Source organism: Tursiops truncatus, chromosome 14 (assembly GCF_011762595.2).
Source record: "Tursiops truncatus isolate mTurTru1 chromosome 14, mTurTru1.mat.Y, whole genome shotgun sequence".
NCBI classification, from domain to species: Eukaryota; Metazoa; Chordata; class Mammalia; order Artiodactyla; family Delphinidae; genus Tursiops; species Tursiops truncatus.
This window is the reverse complement of record NC_047047.1, coordinates 71387861-71407197: the sequence shown is the minus strand read 5'-3', so window position 1 is coordinate 71407197 and position 19337 is coordinate 71387861. Positions and strand designations below refer to the sequence as shown.

Sequence of the window (19337 nt, the reverse complement as noted above, 5' to 3'; positions counted from 1 at the left end):
ATCACTCAAAGCTCTCACTGTCCTCACTTACCCAGACTTTAGTGTCAGTCTTAAAGTCTTTAAAGGCAGTGAGACAGAAGAGTCTGGAATACATCTTCAAATATGTAAGTCAAGCCTCTAAAGAAATAGGATTCCCTCTATAGAATTCATTTTATTACCACCTTTTCAGGATCACAGCTATTCCAAAAGCACAGTATGACTGATATTGCTTATTATAAGTACTTATTATTTGGAAGTAATCAGTGTCCCATGAACATGCCATGGTTCCTAATAAACTTTAGAGAGTAAACAAGGGTTGCTGACATTACAAAAAAACCCACAAAAGTAATGCCCTTGTTCCCTCTGAGGACACATAGGAGAAACAGACAACACTCACCGTATCATAATATTTTGACTTAAAATATATTTTGTCGACAAGTAGTAGAAAGTGAAAGCATTAGGCTAGAATCCACAGTGGCTCCCACTTGAGGGTGGTACAGTCCTTCAGGGGGACTTGGAAAGGTACGGATGTCCCAGGTATCACTGCATAGCAATGCCCTCCAAATTAAAATGGCATAAAACAACGACCATTTTATTATACTCACATTTTTGTGGGTCAAAAATTCAGAAGGGGGCTTCCCTGGTGACGCAGTGGTTGAGAGTCCGCCTGCCAATGCAGGGGACATGGGTTCATGCCGCGGAGCGGCTGGGCCCGTGAGCCATGGCCACTGAGCCTGCACATCCGGAGCCTGTGCTCCGCAACGGGAGAGGCCACAACAGTGAGAGGCCCGCGTACCACAAAAAAAAAAAAAAAAAAAAATTCAGAAGGGGTACAGTTGCCTCTACTCCACAACAACCCAGGATCTCAGCTAGGAAGATTCAAATAGCTGAGAAGTTCTCAAATAACCGTAGGCCGGAATCATGTAGAGACTTCTTCATTCACATGTTTGGTACCTGGGCCAAGATGACTCAAAGGTGGCCTTAGCTGGGACTGTTGACCAGAGCAACTGTATATAGCGTAGCACCCTCAGGGAAGCCAACATCTTACATGCTATCTCAAGCCTCCAAGATTAAGACTTCCTGCAAACAAGGGGGAAGTTACATGGCATTTTAGGACCAAAGCTCAGAAGTCACACAGTGTCACTTTTGCTGTACTGTATCAGCCAAATTGAGCACAGGCACACCCAGATTCAGGGAAAGGTAACATGGGCCTCACCTCTTGACAGGAGAGGTGTCAAACAATGAACAGCCATGTTTTAAAACCTCTCCAGGGCAGAAAACTTCTGGAATTTTAGTAAACAACAGCCAGGGATGCCAAGGATCCTACAAAGCATGTGACAGTTTTGCACCTCAAAGAACTCTCCTTCTGAAGATGCCAGGAGTACCCCTGTCTATAAATGCCAGATCCTTGGATTCAGAGAACCAGACAGAAGTCATTTCACCCAAGAACATGACCATCCACTTTACAAAAAAGGAAATCAAAGTCTGGGGTTGATGGGCTGAAACTAGACTCCAGGTCTCTTTCTTCCAAGGTAGATAGTCCTAAGCACCTGCACCTTCCTCAAGTAAGTCTTTGTTAAAAATTCCTAGTATATAAAATGTAACAGTGGATGTTAAAACTGGTTTAAAAGTGTGATGAGCAACAGGATATTTACATGGCCCCAAAGTATCTGCCCACACATTCTTTACTAAATAAACAGAGAAGAAGAGTAACCTTACAATGGAAAAACCTGGTGGATAATACCTTTACCTGATGATCAAAGTGACAGATGGGCATCACTTGACTTCTGATATGAGGCACTGAGAAGGCACAGCATCACTTCTATGACATTCCTGCTCAAAATATACAACCTAAATCTAATCATGTTTGAGGAACATTCTACAAATAACTGGGCTATGTTTTTCCAAAAAGTAAAAAATCATAAAGACAGTCTCCTCACTCTCAAGTAATTCAGAAAAAAAGAATATATTAGTAGACACACACGCAATAGAGGAGAATGAGAAAGTAAAATGGGCACAACAGTTGGTAAATCCGAAAAGCGGGTTTGCAAATGTTCCTGCACTACTCTTGCAACCTACCTGTAAGTTTTGTATAATTTTGAAATTATATCAAAATCAGAAGTTACAAAATCAGCAACAACAAAACATTTAATGGTGAATTTCTTGGTGATGTTCTCCCAGCTACTGCAATGAATTCCATTTCTTAACTTTCCAAGGAGTCATAGTTTAAACAAACCACAATGTCTTGAGCTTTGCTCCCATGCAGCTCTCTCTAGTCTTCAGGGAGTAGATCTAGGCTTTGGGGGGAGATGTCAACCAGAATATTTTAGGGCACAAATCGGTCCTGCATATAGATCTTTTAGTTAGGTTACAGGAAAGTTGGTATAACAAAGACACCCAAAATCCAGAGGCTTAAATAAAAGAGAAGTTCATTTCTGTCTCATCCAACAGTTCAGGAAGTTTGAGCAGCTCTGCCATCCTCAGTCTGAAGCTTCCATCAATGGGTCCAAGGGAGCAGCTTCGATTACCATTTCCTAGTCAGAGAGGAGGGGGAAAGAAAGAGAGAAAGACACATAGCTTCATTAGAAAACTCAGTCCAGAAGTTTACCTATATCACTTCTATTATCACTTTCTTGGTCAAAATTTAACTACATGCCACAGCTAAACCATAAGGAGGCTGAGTAATCAACCTCTATCTCTGTAGATGTGTACACGTTCCCAGCTAAATCTCAGGGTGGGGGTAATGTTCTATTATTAAGAGGAAGAGAGTGAGAAGGGATCATGGTAGGTAATTTGATCCTCTGCCCAGAGAACATAGACTGGGGGGACTTCCATAGGACCAGCAGAGCATCTCAGTCATGTTTCCAACAGGGGTATGGGCTTTGGGAGGAGGTAGGAAATTCATGGAAGAAATCGGGCTCCCAAAATAGACACTGTCCTGTTTGGTGTCCATTTGAAAAAATTATTTAATTAGCTGTAAGATTTCCAGACCCGAGGTACTTTATTCTGGAGACAAAAACCAACATTTTCCCAGTCATGGAGAGTCAGAATTGCCATGTCAGATTATTTTCATTCTGTTGACAAAATAAACTGTCTTTACACAAACAAAGCGGCCTTCATCCATGCCTACATTCACATCCATGTGCACACGCGCACAGATTTGTACACTCACAGACATGGTACATGAAGTTGCCCCAGGGTGCTCCCTGAATCCTCTCTCAGTGACTCCCCATTGATTGGGAGTGTGAGGTATATTTACACTGTCGACTCTCACCTACATTATGTGGTTACTAAATGGTTTCCATAAAATAACAGGCAAATTACCCAACATTGCTTTTTAAGGGATTATGTCTTGACTCATCAAATTTATGAGTGGCTAAATTGCTTTATGTACATCTGAAAAAATAACTTATCCCAGAACAGGCGAGCTAACACATCTGTATTCTAGTTGACTACAGCTCCATTTCATTTTTGAGGCTTTTCCCTCAAAATAGCATTTCAAAATGTCTCTTCCTTCCTTTTCTCTCACATCTCTGTAGGATGCGGACATGTACACAGGCAGACGGCAATGGGCTCTGCTTTTTCTGTCCAGCTTCACTGTACCCCTAGGGAGGCAAAGAGGAAGTTAACAAGGGTACAGGAGCATGCTGTCTGCTCTATTAGAAGTGCCAGTTTGCCATTTTAACCCAAGTCCTGAAGATGTGAGGACCACCAAGGAACGTAAGTTGTTTATCATCATCACGAAGCCTGAAGACAGGGACACTCATGCACTAGGAAACCACAGATCCTGAAGCCCCCAGGGTGCCACAAAGAGGTTTTGAAAGTCCCCCTGGTTTCCCATGAACTACCCTGCTGACCCTGCCTGCTCCTCCCTGCTGGTGACTCATCCAAATGCCCAGTGAGGTTCTCCTTGGCCCCCCATTACAGCCTCTTCATCCTGCCCTTCCGCACTTGCCCAGTCACAGCCCCAGACCAAGAACTCTCAGAAAGGCTGCCAACCTTGGCTCATCTGTAGACCTCTCAAAACAAGAGCAGGAACATCCCTAGACTTAAATGCAGCTCCACTGTTTTAATACACCCACACCCACTTTGCTTTTCAATCCCCCATTCCCAACCAAGGATTGTCACTGAAAGCAACATTCACATCTAGAAGGTCTCACTATCTAAATGTAAGAGGTAGCATAGCATGGTGGTTGCAAGTGTGGCAGTGGAGTATGATTGCCTAGGTTTGTGTCTTGTCTCTGCTGCTTGCAAACTCTGACCTAGACAAGGGACACCTCTCTGTGCCAGTTTCCTTCTTGATCTGATTGATAATATTACCTACTTCACAGGATAAAGTTAAGTTAGTTAATACATGTAAATCACTTAGAAACATGCTTGACATAATGAAAGCTCAATAAACATTAGCTATCCCCATCATTATTATTGTTACTATTATTAGAGAATCTGACAATTAGAAGCTCATTAGTGACCTTGTCCAAAGTAATTTCTATAAACCAACGGGGATATATAAACCAGTGTGATGGGGACAGATGAGTGAGTGGGGTGGTGAGAAAGTGGAAACATGGAATTTGGTCAAGAGAAGGAGAATAGATATGAGATAGCAACTAAAGAAGGTCACAAGGTCAAAAAGGAACCAATTTGTTCTCTGACTGTAAAATACCTTGGCAGAAAAATTGTTATAAACTTTGGTAATTCTGATAAATTGGTATGAATTAAAGTCAATCTATTTACAGCAATGAAAATATTAATCATAACTTAAGCAAAGTACTTCAAAGTTACCAAATAGTCTATGTATATCTCACTTTATTCTTAAGTCTGAGGTTACAGGGGAAACCCCTTGACCCCATGTTATACAAGAAAAATCACGTCTCAGGTGAGACGCCTTGTCCCAAGCCACATATCCATCCTGGGCAACCTTCTCTCCCATCTCTAAATTCTTAATATTTCAGAAATACTGATATATGTCACCCCTATTCTCATGAACCTCAGAGAATCTCTATTAATGAGACCAAGTATAATTTCTTAGTTCAAAATTAGAGAACTGCTACAATTTGCTGAGAGCCTGCTTACCCAAACTCCTCACTCAGGACAAGTGTCATAACAGAATCTCCCGTATCATTCCTCTTGGTCAACCAGGGGTCACCTGAGCAAGTGTATGTGCTGACACTCTGACACCCGTCCAGAACTCTGAGCATCTTCCTTTTCTGCTTATCTCCTTCCTTAGGAGTGGACCCCCAACACACACGTACCCAAGCTGAGGGTGAAAGACCCTTCTTTGACTCCAAAACATGGACTACCTGGGCGCTCACTCAGGATTTAATCACCACGACTGGTAAATTATTTGTCTGCACATGTATCTTATCTTTATGTTGGATTCTGAGTTGGGGAAAGTTCCACTTCTTCACAGTCCTCCATCTTCCTATCACAACAGGCCTTGTACCTGTCGCGGGATGTTTTGCTCCCTCCTTCTGATTCCTCTGCTGGTTTATGCAAAGCCCCAGTGACTTAACATTGTGCATTCTCTTTGGCGTTGCTTCTTCTTGCAACTCCCTGGTGTCTTACCGTCTAAATGGAAGAGGTTCTGTGCTGATAGACAACACCGACCAAGATAAACTTGGCGGTGACCGGTGTTTGCAAGGTCACTCTGGGGACCAGTCCAGCTGAGCACAGCAGGGAATGATGCCAGCTGCCCTGGGAGGCCCTCCCATCTCTAGACAAGGCCTGACACTTGCTCAGCCAGGACCTTGGCTTATCAATCATGGCACGTCACAGAGCACTTCATGCTCGTTGCTCTTTTTCCATCCACGAGAGAACTGCTGTTTCAAAGCTTTCCTTGGATAGTCACAACAAAATGTTTGAAATGCTTTAAAGAGGTTTGGCCCTTTATTTTACATTCCTCTAGTCACAAGCAGCAGCTTTAAAACTACTTTTAAACACAGCGGGGAGTAGGAAGGGGTTGTAAAATTCAGAGCTTACATTAAATAAATCCTATAAATGTAATTTCCTTTATTAGGAAAGCAGACGATGTCACAGAAATAAGAAGGTAGAGGTACTAGTTGCCTACGCTGCTATAACAAATTATGACAAACTTAGTGGCTTAAAAAAGACAAACCTCGGGGCTTCCCAGGTGGTGCAGTGGTTGAGAGTCCGCCTGCCGATGCAGGGGACACGGGTTCGTGCCCCGGTCTAGAAAGATCCCACATGCCGCGGAGTGGCTGGGCACGTGAGCCATGGCTGCTGAGCCTGCGTGTCCGGAGCCTGTGCTCCGCAACGGGAGAGGCCACAACAGTGAGAGGCCCGCGTACTGCAAAAAAACAAAAAAACACAAACCTATTATCTTACAGTTCTGGAGGTCAGAAGTCTGAGGCATGTCTCAGGACGCTAAAATCAAGGTGTTTGCAGGGCTACATTCCTTTACGGGGAGGATTTGTTTTTCTTGCCTTTCCCAGCTTCTAGAGGGTACTCACAGTCCTTCACTTGTGGTCCTTTCCATCTTCAGAGCCAACAACGGTAGGTTGAATTCTCCTGACACTGAACTATTTCGAGCTTCTCCAGGGTCACATCTACCTCCAACTCACTCTTTCCCACTTGTAAGGACCCTTCTTATTGCATTGGGCCTGCCAGGATAATGTCCCTATTTTAAGGTACAGTGATGAGCAACATTAATTTCATCTGCAGCCTTAATTTCCCTTTGCCATGTAAGCTAATTTATTCACAAATTCTAAGGATTAGGATATTGACATCTTAGGGGGAGGCACTACTCTACCCACCACAATAGATATCATTGGAGCTATGCTCAGCTCACAATTTAGTGATCCTGATTTAGTTCAATTTCATTGAACTCTGAAATTTGGAAGACAATTTCAGGGGAGTCTGAACCATCCCCACATCCTCCCAGCCTCCCTCGTCCAAAATGGGTCTGCCAAGGTGCTAGCCACATACAGGCTAATCAAGACTCAGGTCCCAGGGATACAAGCTAGAGCAGTGCCCTCTGTGATGCAGAAAGAGCTCTCATGACTAATCTTTGTAGAATTCATGGAAGTGCAAGCTCTCTGAACTGCTCTCCCTTAACCAACTATTTAATGAATCCTTTCCATGTCTTTGGTAAATCATATTGACTGACGGCACAGCATGCTGAAGGCTCTCTGCTAGTTGGCTAATTTCTGATATATATTAACACTGTCACTTCCACCAATTGAGTGGGATGCTCAGCCATGTCAGCTGTGATTGTACCCCAACCATTTATGCCTGTATGTATGCTCTTGTAATGATGTAGTTTAATTAAATGTCACATAAGCCAATGGAAGACGAACATGAAAAGAGAGTTGTTTTTTTATGCACACCAAGTAGAATGCCTTGGAAAGACTTGATATAGATGAGTCATTTTTAAAAAAGGAAGAGGCAGGCAATTAGATGGTAAAACAAGTGTAAGAGAGAGGAAATGCAGTCATAAAAATCTCCAAGGATTTTGCCGAAAAGCGGACGTGGAGCCAATAGTGGGAAATTAGCTACAGTTAAGAAACTGTAGAACTGGAACATGGTGGAAACAAGGTGGGGGAAATCCTTGATGATTAAACAAGCAGTGTAAGTGATCCTAACCTTGCTTGTACTGGCTGAAGAATGGGTGGGTTAGGTCTGACTGATGTGAACCTCCTGTGTAATCCATCTAAGGATGGATTTGAGAATGGTTTGAGAAGTGCTGTACAGATGTGAGGATTATTTCTAAAAGGGCGAGCAGGACAGCTCTTTCTCCATCACAATAGTTGCTGTTTCCCCAAATCCTCCCTGCCTTCCTGCCCAGAACTAGCGGGAGTATTGGAACACCATTCTGTCTGAAAAATCTGTCAACCTGTGCGTGATCCCAGGCTGACAGATCAAGCCATTGAAATAATGCTTCTCTGAAAAACTATTTCCAGAAAATCCCAGCCCTTTGCTTGGTAACCTTACCCTTTTGAAGACAGTTAGTAATTTGGGGAATATTGAAGAGCATTTGGTGACAGATCTGACCTCCTCCTCCTTCTTGCTCATGAGCGTGTCTGGAGAAAAGGATAAATCCATTCTTTAGTCACTGTCTTAAAGTCTCCGTGGGCCTTGTGCCCATACATGCAAAGAAGTCAGATCTGGGCCCTAACAGATTCAAGACAGTGGACGAAGACAAACCAGGAACGCTGGCTACACATTTTCCCTACCTGTCCTTTCTCTGTGGGTTTTTTACCAGTCAGAATGCAGAGTCTTGCTGTCTTTGAGACTAGGATCTAGAGCTGCTCTAGAAGGAAGAGTTGGGCCATCGAATGAGCTAGAATCCTGGTACATTTGTGCAGATGCCATGCAAAACATGTGGAATCCAGGTCCCTAGCCCTCAAGGAGCCCTCAAGGAGCAAGGAAAATGTAATTGTACGTAGATGGGTCAAGAAATAGATATTTTAATATAATTTCAAAACTAGAAAATAAAACAATAGACTTAAAACTAAAACAGGACGACTGACAGTTGAAAGGAAAAGGAAGACGTGTAAGTGACAGGTATGTCTCATACACTAAGCAAATCAACAAATGGTATTTTAAGTTGGTAAATCATATCTGAATTACTATTAGAAGCATTAAAAATAGAACAGTTAAAAGACGGTGTGGGACAGGGAAAGAATGTTTTTCTTTTCATTGGATACTCTCTTATACTGTTTGAATTTGTATGTAAATAGTAAAATGTCTAGAAAAACATATGTTAAACTTTTTAAAATGTGTTCCTCTAAAGGAGTGGAAAGTGAGAAGAGAATCCATTTACTTTCCAACCTCACTTCTGTATTATTCTCAATGAACATGTGTCCCCATTGAAATTTGAAACTTGACAGTGAGTGATTATATATTTATAAAGTGGGATATTATGAAACTATTTAAAATATTGTTGTTGTGGAAGAGTCATGGCATGGAAAATGTTCATAATATGTGGCCAAACTGCTAAGAAGAGCCTTAAATCCTGTTCCCATGTGGGCAAAATGAACTGACCATATTCAAACAAATTGTTGGCTTTGGAGCTTAAAATAGCTATTAAATTATATGTTTTGTCAGTTATAGAAATTATAACAACTTGCTAGCACTAATCAAGTTAAAATAATAAAAGTATAAAAATTATAGCAAAATACTCATGTTGTCTGTTCCCTAGAGATAACATTCTAGTGTAGAGTCTTTGGAATTTTTTCCATGAATTTAGAAATTTTTACTGTGTACATATATACATACAGATACATACACACATATGATTTCATTAAACAAAGTGGGATAACTCCTACTGTTCTACAAAAATAATACAAATGGTTCAAAAATATGTGTAACATTGTTGTACAAGGGCCTCATCAGTTTTTTCTGTGTCCTTCTAAGTTTATAATATGAACTGCTATAGTGAGGATAGTTTTTAAAATATTATCAAAATTATAAAGACTTTTGAATTTAAAATGAGTTCAAAGACAATTAGCTTAAAAAGCCCAAAAGGCTTTATTGAGTTAATGGTACATTTAAAAAATGAAATTAATTTTAAAGCATTGATATTTTTCTAAAAGAGCGATACATTTAAATTGTTTTTTAATTCAGTGTTTCAATTCAAGAAATTGAAATTAACTCAATTTAGCTTTCCTATAGTGTTTGCAAATAGGTCTTGGTATTCACATGGCCTACACACCACAACATGCTAACTCCTGGTAATTTGCTGTGCCCCAGAAAACTGAATTCAGCAGTCCGCAAGCTTGCCTTGATCAGCATTGCTTGGGAAATGGGTGGTGGGGAGCACCATTTAGTTCTTGAGACTCTTAGGCATATGTTGAATGTGATGGTTCTATCTATGCATGTACCCTTTAAAAGGATGGCACTGAAGTTTTAGGCTAACCCTTGTGCTAGGGAAATCTAGTCTGGGAAAAGCTTCATGCACCAGCTTTAATTATTGCCATCCCCTGGAAGGCTGCCACCTTGGCCTCCGTATCTGCTGTCTTTTTCTTATGTGCTGCCTCTTCAAACCATATTATGTGTCTGTAATCCCTGTAATGAAAGCAGATGGAAAGACTGCCTTCATTGAGAACTGGAGTGAGAAGGCACTTCCTCTGAGTCCAGCACCCGCTCTGGCACACTGACACATCATGGTCTTGTATGAGAAGAGGAAGAGCCACACCTCTAAATGAGGCCACAGAGTGGGAAACCCAGGCTTCTGACTGGGTAGTGTGATTCACGGCAGCATTTATTAAACCTCCTTTATGTGTAAGGTACTGAACTGGAAGCACATCCATCAGTGAATCAGATTTTTGTGTTCTAACCCTAGGGCCTTCTAGGTAATAATTAGATGAGCTTGCGTAAATAATCTAACCCTAATGTGACTCAGTTCTCTAAATGTAAAATGGGGACAATAAATAATACCTCTGTAAATTTTTTTTTTTTTTTTTCCCGGTACGCGGGCCTCTCACCGTCGCGGCCTCTCCCGCCGCGGAGCACAGGCTCCGGATGCGCAGGCTGAGCGGCCATGGCTCACGGGCCCAGCCGGTCCGCGGCATGTGGGATCTTCCTGGACCAGGGCACAGAACCCGCGTCCCCGGCATCAGCAGGCGGACTCTCAACCACTGCGCCACCAGGGAAGCCCTGAAAATCAGCTTTTAAGCACTATCTTGACCCGGTTTTGAGGAGCTGGCTAGACGTCAGTCAGTTCCCCTTCTTTTTTTTTTTTTTTTTTTTTTTTGCGGTACGTCGGCCTCTCACTTTTGTGGCCTCTCCCATTGCGGAGCACAGCCTCCGGACGCGCAGGCCCAGCGGCCATGGCTCACGGGCCCAGCCGCTCCGCGGCATGCGGGATCTTCCCGGACCAGGGCACGAACCTGCGTCCCCTACATCGGCAGGCGGACTCTCAACCACTGCGCCACCAGGGAAGCCCATCAGTTCCCCTTCTTAAGCAACCAAATAAAATAAGTCCACACTTCCAGCTACGTCCCTTATCAAACTCTCATACTTCAGGTCTCTAATCATCCCAGGGCCAGGTAACAGACAATTCCTGACAGCCCTTATGGCCCAAAGCCTACTAAAATTATCCAAATTAGCCAATCCTAAATCCGCTGGCCCTGCCTTGCTCTTTCTTTCCTGCAGAAACCCCAATAAAGGTGCTTGCCCACAGTGCACCTCCCTTTGCTTCATTACCCACCCCAGTGCTTCCCCGAGTGGCATGCTGTGTTCTCTCCAGAGAACTGTGGGTAGAGCAAAACTGTATGTTTCTGTTTTCTTTCTCTTCATCTGTGTTTGGCCTCACCATACCTACCCAAGGTAAGATGGTTAAAACAACCTGCTCTGCATAACTCACAGATTGGTTAAGAAACATATTAATATAATGGATATGAAAGCCCTTTGAACAGTTGGAGGGATTACAGACATATGATATGGTCAGAAGCACCCTGTTCACTATTGGACAGAAGCAAAATATGGTGACAGATACACATTGAGGTAGACATAATTAGTGGCCATCAATATCGAGTTCTCTCCTTACTGGGCACAATGAAGACTATCTCACCTAGATCTCTTGCACCTGGATAGAGCCAAGCAACTATTTCTGGCCAAAAGCTGTGAAGGAAAATGGCATGCTTCACTTACAAAGTGAGACACGGAAAAACCCTGCAAGACATTCTAGCTCTATCTTCATTTAGCAGTGGATATGGAAACCATGCAAGGAGACTGCAGAAACACAAGATCTAACAGCCTAGATCACTGACTCAATATATGCTTGGGAGCCCTTGAGGGTTAATATGACCTCTAGCAACTCTTACTTGAGTGAGAAATAAACTTAGACTATATTCCACCAGAACTGGAGATATTTTATAGATATTTTTAAAATAATAAGAGAATACTAAGAACTGTCATATGGCTATACATTAGACAACTTAAATAAAATGGAAATATTTTTGGAAAAACACAAATTACCAACAGCACAAGAAGAAATGGAAAATCTGAATAGCAATAGGTCTATTAAAACAATTGGAATTTTCATTTAAAAACTTCTAATAAAAAAGTAGAGGTGTCCTTACTGGTGAAGTCTATCAAACATTTAAGAAATAAATAGTATTTCTATGCCAAGACCTGTTCTAAACAGAAGATGTAAGAACATTTTCAACTTATTTTATTCCTCTGAGTCCAGCACCCGCTCTGACACACTGAAACCAAAAGTGATACCAAAACTGATACCACTTTGGTACCACTGATACCAAAACTAGACAAAGATATCACAAGAAAACTGAAGACCTTCATGAATATAGATGCAAAATTCCTTAACAAAATATTATCATATCAAATATAGCAATACATAAAAAAATACATCATGATAAGGTGGGGCTTATTCGAGCATTGGCAGATTTGTATAGCATTCTAAAATCAATCAATATAGTTTATCATATTAAGAAAATAGGGAGAAATACCATGTGATTCTATCAATAGATGTAGCAAAATTATTTAACAAATTTTAACACCTATTTTCATCTTTTAATGTGGTGGAGTTATCTATGAAAAACCTATAGCTAAGATAATATTCAATGGTAAAAACTAAACTATTTCCCGTGAAAGACAAAAACAAGGTAAGGAGGTTTGCTCTCACCACTACTATTCAGCTTTGTATTAGAGTTCCAAGCTAGCTCAATAGGCTAGAAAAAGAAAAAAAGGCATACAGATAGGGAAAGAAAGAATAAAAGTGTTTTTATTCATAGGTATCATAATCATATAGAGAGAAAATTCTAAAAATATCTAGAGAAAAACTTTGAGAACTAATAATAAGTTGAGTAGAGTTTCAGGAAACAAGATACAAAAATAAATTGTATACTAAAACAATTGAAAATTGAATTTTAAAAATACCATTTAGGATAGCATCAAAAAGTAAATACTGGGGAATAAATCTAACAAAATATGTTTAACTTTTGTTCCTTTAAAACTGCAAAACTTTGCTGAGAAAAATTAAAGAGGACTAAAATAAATGGGTGGAAATTACATGTTCATGGATTGAAAGACTCAAGTTGTTTATTCTCCCCCAAATTGATCTATAGGTTCAACTCAATCCCAAACAAATTCTCAGCAGGATTTTTTTAAGAAAGTGATTTGATTCAAAAATGTATTTGGAAATGCAAACATTACAGAATAGCTAAAACAGTTTGGAAGAGAAGAAAAAATGGAGGAATCATATAACTTAGTTTCAAGATCTTCTATAAAGTCAAAGTAGGACATAAGGATAAACAAATAGATCAATGGGAAAGTATTCAGGGTCTGAAAATAGACCCATGCACATATGGTGAATTGATTTTCGGGAACCCAAGTAATTCAATGGGAAAAGATAGTTTTTTCAAGAAAAACTGCTCTAAAACTGATTATTTATATGGAAATAAAGCCTGTCCATTACCTCATACCATACACAAAAATTAACTTAAAATGATTATAGGCTTAAATGTGAGAACTTAAAACTTTAGAACTTTAGAAGAAAGCATGGAAAAAATCTTTACTTTCAGATAGGCTAAGATAGAATAGAAAAAACACAAGTCATAAAAGGACACGTTGATAAATTGAACATCAAAATTTTAAAAATTTGTTCTTCAAAAGATACTAATAAAATGAGTCTACAATAATATATTTGCAATACATATATCTGAAAAATGATTTGTATCGAGAATATATACCATACTCTTATAACTCAACAATATGAAGACACAATCCAATTTTCCAAATGGACAAAATATTTAAAGGGAAACATCAGAAAAAAAGTAATATAAGCACCTGAAAATGTACTTCAAATCATTAGTCAGCAGGAAATTCAAATAAAAACTACTGTACACCTGGGATGGCCAAAATTTTAAAACACTGGCAGTACCAAAAGTTGGTCAGATTAGTGAGCAAATGGAGCTCCATATAGGAGTGTATGAGAGTTGCTGGTAAGAATATGCCACTTTGGCAAACAGTTGATTAGTTTCCTATAAGTTAGACATACCTTTATCATATTAACCAGTCATCCTACTCTGAGATATTTACCCAAGAGAAACAAAAGCATATATTAACAAAAAAACATATATTCAAAGTGTTCATCATAGGTTTATTCATAATAGTCCCAAACCAAAATCCACCTCAACAGCCATCAACACATGAATAGATGAACAAATTGTGTTTATACAATAAATACCACCCTCCTATCAAAAGAACCAAGGACTGACACATGCATCAAAAGGGGAGTGTCTTGATGAATGGATAAAGAAGATGTGAGATATATATATAGAGAGAGAGAGAGAATGGAATGAGATATATATATATATATATATATATATATATAGAGAGAGAGAGAGAGAGAGAGAGAGAGAGAGAGAGAGAGGGAATGGAATGTTACTCAACCATAAAAAGAATGAAATGCTGCCAATTGCAGCAACGTGGATAGACCTAGAGAATATTATGCTTAATGAAATAAGTCAGAGAAAGACAAATACTTTATGCTATTACTTATATGTGGAATCTAGAAAATAATACAAATGAATGTATGCAAAACAGAAGCAGACTCACAGATACAGACAACAAACTTATGGTCACCAAAGGGGAGAGGGAGGAGGGGAAGAACAAATTAGGGTTATTGAATTAAAAGATACAAACTACTATGTATAAAATAGATAAGCAACAAGGGTATATTGTACAGCACAGGGAATTATAGCCATTATCTTACAATAACTTATAATGGAGTATAATATGCAAAAATATTTAATCACTATGCTGTACACCTGAAACTAATATAATATTGTAAATCAACTGTACTTCAGTTTTTAAAAGGTTGTGTCTCAAAAACATTATTCTGAGAAGAAAAAAAGGAGTACAAAGTATGTACTGTATGATTCCATTATATGAACTTCTATAATATGCAGACCTCCTCTGTAGTCACATAAAGAAGATTAATCGTCACAAGCCAAATATGTGATCATAGGATGGACTATAAACAGGTAGGCCTTCCTACTTTCTGGAATGATGGAAATTTCTATCTTTACTGTGCTTGTGGTTACACGTATGTATATATTTACCCAAACTCATTGAATTGCACACTTATAATGGGTTCACTTAAATGTATATCAATTACATCTCAATAAAGTTTATTTAAGTTTTAAAAAAGGTAATCAGTGAAAGGTACAGGAAATTTAGCAATATGAAAACAAACAGGACCTGAAATGTATTTTAAATTCCTATTTCATGGTAGAAATACAGAGAAAAAAGGATTCTAATCATGTTCAGATGCCCGTATCTATCTCTGAGTGTCGTGTGTATAAGAATGAAGTTAGCATGTGTGCCCTAGCTGTCCATTTAAAAGAATCATCTGAAATAGGAATATCAAAGACATCGATGAAACAAAAGTTTGAACATCTTCTTTTACCTAATCAACACAGACTTTCTGGAAGCAACAAAGAACTTGAAGAAAGATGCATCTTCTTTCACTGGCACCGCCCAACCCCTTCAATAAAAAACAAACAGAAGAAATCAAAAGATGAGAAGAGAGAGACTTGTGTTTGAATCCCAGCTTCTCTATTTACCAGCCTTGTGATTTTGGCAAGTACTTAACCTTTTCCAGACTTGCTCTTCTCATCTGTTAAACGAGGACAGAAAAGATAACTCATGAATTCTTTGCAAATATTAATAGAATACCATATGGAAACTGCTTAGCAAGGCTTGAAATATAATATACTTGCAGTAAATAATGGTTAGGAAAAAAAGGTAGCTCTTGTTACGTCAGGTTTTTGTCATATATTCCTTTTTATTATATATCAGCATGTGTTCCCCAGAATTGCTGGTGTTTCAATAGCCTTTAAAGCACCGTAAGTTCTGCTGTTAGAATATATTCAAATTCTTTAGGAATAAGATAATACACAAATGTTTTATATGTTCTGTTATCATTTTTCTCTTTGTTGTTTGTTTCTTCTATAGGAAAATTAATGGAAACGCAAAAGGAACGTAGAGATGACTAATTTCAGAAGCCTAGGGAAACCAGAGGGGACAGATATGGCAGTTTAAATTTAGGTTGAATTTACTTTATTCTGCATAGTTTGAAAGGAAATGATGTCACCATTTGGACTGTGAGGAAGCAGGAAATTCTTATCTGACCTTGTGAATGATGAGACATCTCAAAGTCTTATAAATGTAATGGCTGACCATCCTCAATGTTTAAATCTTACCCATCATTCAGGCTTATTCAACTATTTATTTACAGTTTCTAAATTTATTGAAATCTGTTCAACTGCTTTCAGGCAACAAACAGATGGAGTTTAGGAATGGTGAATTCAAATCATCAAGCTCACAAATAGAGAGAATGGACTCGGTCTAAGAACAGACTGCATTGTTGAAAATAAAACGTAACTTTTATACACCAGCGTTTAACTGCTGGGAAGTTCCAAACACTGATGAAAACAGTTGGCTGTCCATCTGGAAAAGGTATTTAAAATTAACTAAAATGCAGAGTGTTATTTTAAGGTAACAATTGCTTCCTATAGATGCCCATTCTGTTCAAAAGTAGGCCTCAAAGTCATAAAATATAACATTGGAATCTGTTAAAGGCTAAACTGCGGTATATTAAATTTTTTAAGTTTTTTTGAGCAAAAATCGATTTCAATTGAGTAGTGCCAAACCCGAAGCGTTTATGAGTACTCCACCTACAGGACAGATTTTTATGGAGTAAAGGCAGAAGCAGAGTAAGGAAAAACCATTGACTGGCTATAGCTTAAAGTCGACTTGGCTGTTTGTGATTGGTTGCCCTTAGGGTTCAATTTTGAGGCATTTACAGGCTTAGATTTTGGTTTGCTTACATATGCTGCCATGGTGTAGAGCAATACCAGTCTCATGGCCTCCTTATTTAATTAATTTAAATCTCAATAATCTCAATGCTGAGATATCTTCTGTAACTCTAAAAGTTACCGTTGAATCACTTTAAAATTGAGAGAGGTTGAAGGTAGTAACTAATGTCAGCAATTTATGATGAATTCAAACTATGAAAATGCCAGATGCTAGGTTGTAAGATATATATGATTGCATTTAACAAGGTTTTCTTTTCACACAATGATTCAAGGATTTTAATAACATATTCTAATCAATAGCAAAATGCCTGACCAAAGCTATTAGCCTCAGCATTAGAAGGCTAAAAGGTAATACTATCCCAACGATATCATAGCTACTAAGATAGTATGGCAGCAGTTAGCCTGGACATATAGTTAAATTACTAACGTGTTACCCAGAATAAATCAGGGAGCAGACACACCGCTTTTCAGAATTAGAATCACAATGAACCCACACAGCAGGTCTGCAGCTGGTGGGTAAATCCTTTTGGGAATCTTGTTCTGCCCCCGCAAATATGCAAGTTCCTAATCCTGGCCACAGGCTTACAGGTCATTGTAGCAACAGCAAAGTAGTCTGGTCTCTTCCATGACTACAAGACTCCCCTGTGTATTCATTAGCCAAGGCTAACTTTAAGAAAGGTGAGATAGGCACAGGGCCACCAAGACATCCATGGGTTCCTCCACATGTCACAGCCTCCCTTGCAGTTGGGTCGGGGCCAGGAACTGGATTCTGAATAATGGAAAAGAGTGGAAGTGATAAAACTTTTTGTGGCCTATTGAAAGCCTTTCATCATGGGATCCAGCCCTTTTTTCCCCTTCTGTGGCAATGCAAGAAGTTGTGGAAGCAGCCCAGGACTTAGAATTCACTGTGTGAATAGAGACCCAGGAGACATGTCCAAGACACACTAGGTGTTGCCTCAGAAAGATATGAACATCCTCTTTTCTGTTATTGTTATTAAGCCAATGGGGTTGCAGGATTTATTTGTTATTGCAGCATAGCTGACCATATGCTGACTAATAAAAAGGATCTTCCTGTTTTGACTATAACACAGTGGAAAATACTTTTGATTCCTTTTATGCCTGATAAATCCCTGAGAGATTTCTGTGAGAAAAGATAACTTTGCTTGATATTCAACCAACAAGAAGGCTTAGATGTATAAAAGAGTAATTTCAGCCACTATCCAAAATTAAGAATCATATAACCTTCCATTTGTACAGCCATATCAGCTTTTTTCATAAAGCTTCATGCACACATCTTCACAATAGCCCTAGAGCTTTTTTTTTAAAGTGTATAAAAGCTCAACTTTACAATTGAACAACGTGAGTAATAGCAGGATTTTAAGCGAGATGTCCGGGAACTCAGCTAGTGAGAGCACAGATGAGACAGGCTGCTGCCTTTGGTCCTTCTGTAATCAAGAAATGCTCCAAGCTTTCAGCCTTGTTGCAGCTTTTTACAAGCTCCTCTTTTAATAACCTTTCTCCGTTGCATTCCTGACTTATTACCTCCCTGGCTCCCAGCACTCTTATTTATATGCAGACTCATTCCAGATGCACATCCCATTGTTTATGCTGTGTTTACTATGTTGTCTCCTAACTAGAGTCCATTATCTGCTGAAACAAGAAGGATGTTCACGAATAAAACACAGCTTGCTTGTGGCTGCCAGAGGAGCCGAGCAAAGATGTATCTTTGCTGATGGGGAGTAACCTGCTGTTTTCATATGAGCTTCCCCTTGGGTGGCTGCAACAGTAGGAGAAGGACTAGAGGGCTGAGAGCATGTGACTTACTTCAGGGAACCAAGCCAAGTGTCATTTCAAAGTCTCACTTCCAGGCAAGCTTTGCCCTCTGACCAGGAACCAAGCTGCAGGGTAGATGGGCCACACTCAGAGCTTCTGATAGACTCGAGATCAGGGAGGTTGCACTTGTAGTCAAATCGACTTAAATAGAAGAAAGAAAGACTGTGAAGGTGGCTGGAAAATACCTGACCTAAATTAACCACTTAGAGTATTGAACATAGCTCAAAGCCAGGTTCAAAAGCTGTCTCTACACTTCTTGTCTGGATCATACATCTGGCCTGTTTAGAGAAATAACAAGGAGAGATGCCTAGCTTAGGTGGTGGGGGTAGGTGTGGCATGAGGGGCTGAGCACAGGGTGAGCCACTCTCACCAAGAGCCACAAGCCAGGTTGGGCCCCTCCCTCATCCCTTCTGCCAAGTATTAGTGGCCATTATGGAAGCTGGTAAAATGTGGACTAATGTAGATGTAATGTAGAGCCTGCTGGCTTTGAAGTCAGACCATTATGTTTTCAAAATCTGGCTTAGCACTTAATAGCTGGGTGACCTTGGTCAAGTAATTTAACCTCTCTATGACTTGGTTTTCTCATACGTAAAATAGGAGGTAAGAATAACTACCTTTGTTGATTGTGAAGATTGGGAATTATATATACAAACGTTCATACACATATATAATGCTTGGTGTGGCATAAGCCCTGGCATATGATCAGCCCTCCGTAAATGG

The 19337-nt window shown here is 39.6% G+C and overlaps 1 protein-coding gene across 1 annotated transcript in view; it reads right to left on the bottom strand.

Annotated features, from left to right (window-relative positions):
- Window positions 1–383: 383 nt before the first annotated feature.
- The window catches only part of LOC109551224 (uncharacterized), a 96709-nt gene continuing 77755 nt past the window's right edge, over window positions 384–19337 (bottom strand). The window contains exons 10-12 of the mRNA XM_073791641.1: window positions 7930–8018; window positions 6095–6286; window positions 384–2513 (exon numbers count right to left, since the gene is read on the bottom strand). The gene's annotated coding sequence lies outside the window, so the exon portion shown is untranslated. The remainder of the gene's footprint in view (window positions 2514–6094; window positions 6287–7929; window positions 8019–19337) is intronic.